Raw genomic sequence first — 8,805 nt, forward strand, 5'->3', positions numbered from 1 at the left:
TCACATACTAATAAAATAATTTTATTGTTTCAACCACTCAGATTTTTTATTAATGAAGAAAAAAAATTGAAAAAATGTTTATCAATTAGAAGAATAAAATCACAAATAGCTATACCCATTTATATATATTCTTTTTTTATTTAGTAAATTTAATAAAATTTACTACTCATAAGTCATACCTCTTCAATTTATACTCTTAATAATATTCAAAACTCCCATTTTTAATCTTCATAACCTCCTAAAATTTAATTCGTAAGTTTATGACAATCTTATGGAATTCTTCCATTTTGCCTATTGAATTCATATTTTTTTTCATAAATATTATCATTCAAGCTTATTCTTTTGCTTCTTCATTATTGTACCATGCATATGGGTGAGGAAGAACATGAAAAAAATGTTAATCATCTCATAATATAGTTGCTTCAATGTGAAGAACCATGATTGGCAAAGCCGTATAAAGAATTTATGAGTAGCTATATTTCTCTTAATATTCTAAATTATATTCTAATTTTAGATATTTAAGATTGAAGAAAATCATTTAAATTTTTCTTAAAGTAACTAACAATATCTTATAAATATATTTTTAATTTCTTCTTGTAGGAACAAAGAAGAAAAATGAACAAGATAAAACAATCGAGAGAATTAAGAAACCAATGAAGTTGTGGTGTTTATAGAGACAAAATAATGCAATCATATTAAGTTCAAGAATTTGTAGAGACTGATTATTTATTCTTATTATGAAGTCTTTCTGTTATTATAAAATATTCTCTTCAATTGATTTTTATATATTTAGAGACATATCATAATTAAGTATGTGACTTGGGGGTTTGGGCCATAGGTGACAAAAGAGTTTTAAAATGAGGTGTAGGTGACACAAGTCTTAATTATTAGTTGGAGGTGACAATTACTTTATTATGGATTAAGAAAGTTGGGGAAGTTTGAAAATAATCCACAAGTTTTTAAATTTAAACTTTGATCCCAATGTATACCTAAAATAACGGGAAACAGAGTGAAAAAAGGCGTCTTTCTATCTCTTTTCATCCATTGTTGTTTTCTCTCTCTTAGCGATTTTTGTTGTTAATTGTTTTTGTTTCTGCAGCTTTATTCATCATCATCTTCTTCTTCATTATCATCATCTTCTACTTCATTATCATCTTCATCTTCTTCTTGTCGACCATTTATTATTGTTGTTGTTGTTGGTACAGCGCTACTGCTGTGATCTGACCAATTTCTTAGGTCAAATTTTGTTTACTACGTCATTTTCCACTTTGGCATTACTTCATAGGTGACTTTGGTAAGTAAAATTATGATTTTTATTCGTATTTGTTATCGGGTACACTTTTGTTTATTCAACAATGGATAGAACCCCAATTATGAATCCAGTATAAGTGCCCATAATTTAAACAAATCAATCATCTGGTGCATCAGATGAGTAATTTGTTGCATCAAAAAATTTATTTGTTGCATCAGACTGTTTATCTGTTGCATCATCGTATTATCTGTTGTATCAGGATGTTTATATGTTGCACCAGACTAATTATCTGTAGCAACGAATGATTAATTTATTTGGAACAACACAAATCAACCCCTGCCACAAACCCAACAGATAACCAATATGTTTTCAATACTTGCTAATGCTAATGGATTCAAAATTATTCCTTACGTCCAATTACCCATCCCAAATTTCCTAATTCGATTTCTCATTTTACTTGTCTTTTTCATTAATCAAGAAACTATTAAAAAAAATCCATGTTTTACCCTTTGCATTAATAACTTTTTCTTCAAATTGAAATGGAAACATCATTTAATAGGGGGACTATACGCCGACCGACGTTAAAAGCTTTCTTCTCTTATGAAATTTCGATTGAATAGCAAACAATAGTTATTTCAAACACGTCTAATGTCCCATCAACTAATCAGTGGGTTATGGTAAACTAGAGATGTTATTAATTATTTTTCTTAATCAATGTGGCATCTCAATTTGGGATGGATAATTTTGAGACGGAGGGAGTACGAACTAAAACGTCAGAGCCAAGCAAAGCAACAAACTAGTCATCTGTTGAAATAGACTATTTATCTGTTGCATCAACTTCTTATCTGTTGTAAAATGAGTAATCTATTTTGAACAACACATCAACCCCTGCCACAAACCTAACAGATAAATCTTACTATTGCTACTGGATTCTAAATTATTCCTTTTTACGTCGAATCGTCGACATGTTTGTTGAGAAGATAATAGACAGAATAAAAATTAAATATGGATTAAAACGTCAAAGATCAAACATAATTTATTTATTAAAAAGAAACAAATAAAAATACATATAATAGACTAAAAGAAAAATAATAGTCTAGTTATTATTATTATTATTAGCATCATCATTGCCAGTGGACCAATCTTCAACTGGAAGTAGCAAGACCCTCCTCAGCCTGTGTATCTCGTGGAGCATTCTTGATCTAACTCCTCCCAGTTCCCATTGCAGATCATAAACTTGATTCCAAAGTTTATTCACGGCGTCTTGCAGAAAAGCAACGTCCCACACTGGGTTAACCATAATCTTATCTTCTAGAGTGTAATATGAGAGACGAGATGCAATAAATAAATAGAGTGTATTTGAATGAACGATTGATTAAGGAGGGACCTATTTATAGAGGATTAAATTTGAATGAGAGGAAAAAAGGCACAACTATTCACCTCGATACATTAAATACATTTTTGATTAAATTAAAAAAATAAATATTATGATATAAGTTATGACTTTTCAGATTATTATTATTAATTAGTTCTTTCGAAGAATCATTTTTATTGAGTTGTGGCAACAGATTCTACATCTGTTGCATCAGATAACACATCTGTGACAACATATATATTATCTGTTGCAACAAATATAAAATATGTTGCATCAGATAACATATCTGTTACAACATAGAATCTAATTGTTTACCTCCATTAATTAATTACATTTTTTATTAATGTGAAAAGTAATGAATTAATTAAATTAAGAAATATTGTGATAAGTCATGACTTTTCAGATTATTATTATTATTATTAATTAGTTCTTTCCAATAATAGTTTTTATTTAGTTGTGACTCGATATAGGTTGCATCAGATAATTCATCCGCGACAACAAATATATCATCTGTTGTAACCATAGTGAACCTGTTGCATAAGATAATTTAATTGTTGCAACATATAATATACTTTTTTTTGTTAAATAACTATCATCATATCATTAATCCAAATTTGCTTACTTTTTTATTTTATAAATAAAAAAAATACCTTTTCAAATTCCTTAATAAAATAATAACTATTTTATTATATAATAAATAATTTAAAAAATAAATTCAAAAATAAAAATAGTTAAAAGTCATGATCAGTTATTAAAATTGTGGTTATAAATTGTGTTTATCATTAATTTCCTTATTATTTATTTACGAAACATTTTTGATATTGAATAATCGAAACGGAAAGTCATGTCTTTTTCTTTTCACCCTCTCAATAACAATAACCCTTTTTTATTAATAACCACCAGGTGCAACATATGAGCGATCTGTCGTAGTAGATTAACCTCTAACTGTTGACACAAATTACTGGTCAATTCCTACCACCAACCTTCAACATGTTGAGAACAAGGAATAAACAGAATGATTATTATTAAATACTAAATAAGAATTAAAAATTCAAAGTCGACAACAAAATGAAATGAATGTTCATAGATTTTTGAATTCCTTGGGTAGATTTGATATACAAAAGGACGAAAATAATCGCTAAAATAAAAAACGTTACCTAATTATTATTAATATTATTATTATTATTATTATTGTCAATCAGACATTTTTCATCCGGCAGCCTTGCTCTGAAATCAACCAAATTTCTCTGGAGTTCATCAAACTGCTTTTGAAGTTCACGCAAGGACTCGATATGAATATTCTTGTACGAATCTGGATCATTCATATTTGTAAGGAGGGACCTATTTATAAATTATTGTATCTCGAAAAGAAAAGAAAATTACTATAAAATAAATCTAATAGATGGGTAATCTGTTGCAAAATATATTCTTTCTGTTAGATAACTTACAACATACTAGCAATCTTTTACAATAGGTGTATATATCTATTTGATTTCTGCAACAGGTTGATCAACTGTCGTAATAGATGTATCCAATTATTTGGCAATATAAACAGATGTGTCATCTGTTGCAACAAGCTAGTCATCTGTTTATTCAATTTAAGCCATAGATGGGATATAAAGAATAAGGTGCGTGCAGATGAATCCATTATCATATGTGTGGGATTTAAGTATGTATTACTGATAAGGTTATCGGGAAAACACACATAAAGTACAATGTTTTTGTGAATGCAATTTTTAACCGATTATGCATTGATCATTCAAACAAGATCTTGCATTGTACCATTAAGTTTGATGGGTTCGAAATTGATAAGGCTGAGGACCTCATGAAGATGGTGCAGATACCCTATTACAAATTACTGACGATTGGTACTCATGTTTATGCGTGTCAAGTTTTGAGAAAGAATCAAAATTTGTCATCACTGCAGAGAACCACTAGTGATTGGGCTTAACTTTAAGTGTGTATTGGACCCTTAGAGGGACCTCGAAGCCTCACACTATATCAAATCAGAATGTAAAACTAATATAGTTATTGCCCTGGCCAAAATTTATATAGTTGGGTTACTCGCTTGGGGTGATGATTATATGCCAGAAGGTATGGTAGGAGAATGCTTTCGAGGGAAAATGGGTGGTTGATAAAAGACTATATCATCTGAGAGCTAATTGAAGAAGAGACATAGGGTAGAAAGTAACTTTTAACGAATCTTGCCGATAGAATTATCTTAACAGCTGTGAAATCTGAATCAAGTGCAAATATGAAAGTTTATCTAGTAATGTAATTTTGTCTGTTGTGTCTCTGAAAGAAAAATAATGCAGATGGACACTTTTCTAGAGAGCTGCATGGTCGGGATTATCACCTAGATAGAAAATAGGAGAAGACCAACAAAGCAGCCTCACGGGCATCGAGGGTGGAAATGATGTTTAGCAAGTCTATAAAACTTACGCCAACAACAACTGCAGTTAAAATAAGGAAACTAAGTGAAGGCGACAATTTCTGAATTTTAAATTTCATCCCATGCCTTCTTGTTTGTGTTTTCGATCAGGTTCACTGCTGTTGACCTAATCAGAACCATAAATAAGATTGAAAGTCAAATAGAGTATAATTGTTTCCTTAGCAATATGGATTAATTTATTGTGTTTTCTTGCCTTAGCATGCTTTCAACATTCCTTGGAGAAGATCAGATACTTACTGTAGTGGTGAATCCCGATAATTTTTAAGCTTGCCTCCATCTTGTTGATTCTGTATTCAAGCTGGTCGTTGCTGTCTTCGAAGTTGGTAAGGAGTTCCTCGTCTCTTGTGAGCTCGATCAGGAACACTACCTTCAAAGTTGTGGCACTCTAGAAGCCCTGCAGAACACTTTCTTTAGAAGCCTTAAAGGATATATGGAGGGTCATTGTGTTTGTTTTAGGTCAAAATGTGTTGATGCACGTTGAAGATGTGGTCCCAATAGTTGAACAACACACTTTTATCTAGCGTTGCTCCATGTATCTTCCTCAACTAATTTGATAAATTAGTAAGCATGGAGTTACGTAGCATGTGATTTAAACTGGCTCTACCAATCCTATCAAACATTACGTAACTCTAAGCTCATTACCCTATCAAAACAATATGCCCGAGTTAGTGCACAAATAAAAAAAGCCCAATCTGTCAGCCTTTCTGCTGATCACTCTTCTCCAATATAGATGACAAGATATCTGCTTTGCAAAAGTGTACACCATCGCCAGATATGCTTGCCTGGGAGCAATTCTATAGAAGACATTAATAGCTATCTTTAGAAGAATTGCTCCCAGGCAAACATATCTGGCGACGGTGTAGACTTTTGCATAGCAGATATCTTGTCATCTATATTGGAGAAGAGCAATCAGCATAAAGGCTAAGAGATTGAGCTCGTTTGATTTGTGCACTAACTCGGTCATATTTTTTTGATTAAGTAATAAGCTTAGAGTTACGTAACGTTTGATAGGCTTGGTAGATCTGGTTTAGATCACACGCTACGTAACTCTATGCTTACTAATTTATCAAATTGGTTAAGGAAGGTGCATGGATCAACGCTCGATAAAAGTAGTTCAACTGTTGGGACCACATCTTCAACGTGCATCAACACATTTTGACCTAAAACAAACATAGAGACCCTCCATGTATCCTTTAAGGCTTCTGAAGAAAGTATTTTGAAGGGCTTCTAGAATGCCACAACTTTGAAGGTAGTGTTCCCGATCGAGCTCACAAGAGATGAGGAAATCCTTACCAACTTCAAAGACGGCAACGACTAGCTTGAATACAGAATCAACAAGCTGGAGGCAAGCTTGAATATTATCCGGATTCACATACTATAGCAAATATCTAATCTTTTCCAAGGAATGTTGAAATCATGTCAAGGCAAGAAAATAAAATCAATTATAACCATATTGCTAAGGAAGCAATGATACTCTATTTGCCTTTCAATTTTGTTTGTGGTTCCGATCAGGTCAATGACAGTGGACCTGATTGAAAACACAAACAAGAAAGTATGAGATAAAATTTAAAATTCAGAAATTTGCCGCCTTCACTTAGATTCCTTATTTTAACTGCAGTTGCTACTGGCATAAGTTTTCTAGACTTACTACACATCATTTCAACCCTCGATGCCCGCGAGGCTTCTTTGTTAGTCTTCTCTTATTTTCTATCTAGGTGATAATCCTGACCGCGCAGCTCCCTAGCAAAGTGTTCAGATGCATTATTTTTCTTTAAGAGACACAATAGATGAAATTACATTACCGAATACACTTTCATATTTGCACTTGATTCAGATCTCGCATCTGTTAAGATAATTCCACCAGCCAGATTCATTAGAAGTTGTATCTGCCCTATGTCTCTTCTTCAATTAGCTCTCAGATGATATAGTTTTCCATCAACCACCCATTTTCCTTCGAAAGCATTCTCCTACTATACATTCTGGCATGTAATCATCACCCCGAGCGAGCAACCCAGCCATATAAATTTTGGCCAGGGCAATAACTATACTAGTTTTCAATTCTTGTTAGATCAGTGCTAAGCTTCGAAGGCCCTCTAAGAGTTCAATGCACCCTAAAAGTTAGTCCAATCACTATTGAATCTCTTTACAATGACACAAAAACTAGATCCCTTCATATTCTTGACAAATAAACATGAGCAACAACCGACATTAAATCTTAACAGGCTATCAGAACAATATTCATGGTCCCTCAGCCTTAACAGTTCAGACCTACCAAACTTAACTGTAAAATTGCAGACATCTTATTTGAACGATCTATGACTAATCAGTAAAAATATCATTCACAAAATCATTGCACTCTGTTTGTGTTTCCATAATATCATTATCAGTAATACATACCTCTCACATATGAAGTAGTTCCATCTGCAAGCAGCTTATTCCTCCGATCCCATCTTTACTTTAGCCTCTTGTGATAGTACGTCAAAAGTTGATCAACTGTCAGTTTCTTATATCTACAAAGAAGAGGAAAAAATTGATGTCACAAAAAGAATATTATCCATCTGTTGCAATAGACGTAGAGTCTGATGGAATACATCAAACTAGCCTTTCTGGTGGCTTTATTTGTTCCAACAGTTTCTCCATCTGTTGCAACATCTACAAAAACATAAACATCAATAAAAAAGAAACAACAACATTTGTTCCAACAACATCATCAATAACAAATAAGCAACATCCTTTGTTCCAGAACCATTAACAACACCACATCACAACTTCCAACAATGCCAACCCCACCAACAACATCAATAACTGCATCAACAATAATGAAACAACCAAAATACATACAAAAAAAATAATACTGCCAACAAGGATTTTAAACTTCTCCTAATAGATGAATTTTTTCTCATATTGTAATAAAAATTCTCAGATTGTTTATTCAACACTTACAAGTTCCTTAATTTTGTTTAATAAATATGATATGGGTAAATAGTAATTAAATAAAAAATAGATGTAAATAACTTGTAAAGAAGAAGACGATAATAAAAGAGCAATAATGAACCATACCTTAATATCAAAAAGGGGATCAAAACAGAAATTTAAGTCAAGAAAAGATATGGATGGGTTTAGATCTGAAAAGATCTTTATGAGAAGAGAAGAGAAAAGAGAGAAAAAAGGTTGTGATCCTAAAGAGGAGAGAAAAAAGATGAGAGTTGAATAAAATAAACTGCAGCTGAAGCAAAAGATGAGATAATTTCTATAGATGTATTATGTACATAAACGTGGTGGTTTTCAATATTCATTAATTAATATTCATTAATTTCATTAATAATTTGAGGGGCACGAGGAAGACTAAGACTTCTAACATTGAAAAGACAAGACAAGACTACTCAATGAACTCACTTTTGAGATATCCAAGAAACATTTTTTACAGCCTTTAGTAGTAAGTACTACTACTTGATATTATCTACTCTGGCCAGAAGCTTCTTGCTTTAAAATTAAAAGAGAAAAAAATATTTTTAAACAGATATGTCATCTTTTGCAACATATATAAACAGATATGTCATCTGTTGTAACATATATAAATATCTGTTCAGAAATCCGAATAGCTCAGTTATCTGTCTCAATAGATATAAATATCTATTTAAAAATCCCAACAGCTCAGTCATCTATGACAACAGATGAAAATGTTCATTTGATAATTAATAAAATTAGATATGTCATTTGTTACAA

This window comes from Capsicum annuum, unplaced genomic scaffold (genome assembly GCF_002878395.1).
Source record: "Capsicum annuum cultivar UCD-10X-F1 unplaced genomic scaffold, UCD10Xv1.1 ctg1489, whole genome shotgun sequence".
Taxonomy (NCBI): Eukaryota; Viridiplantae; Streptophyta; class Magnoliopsida; order Solanales; family Solanaceae; genus Capsicum; species Capsicum annuum.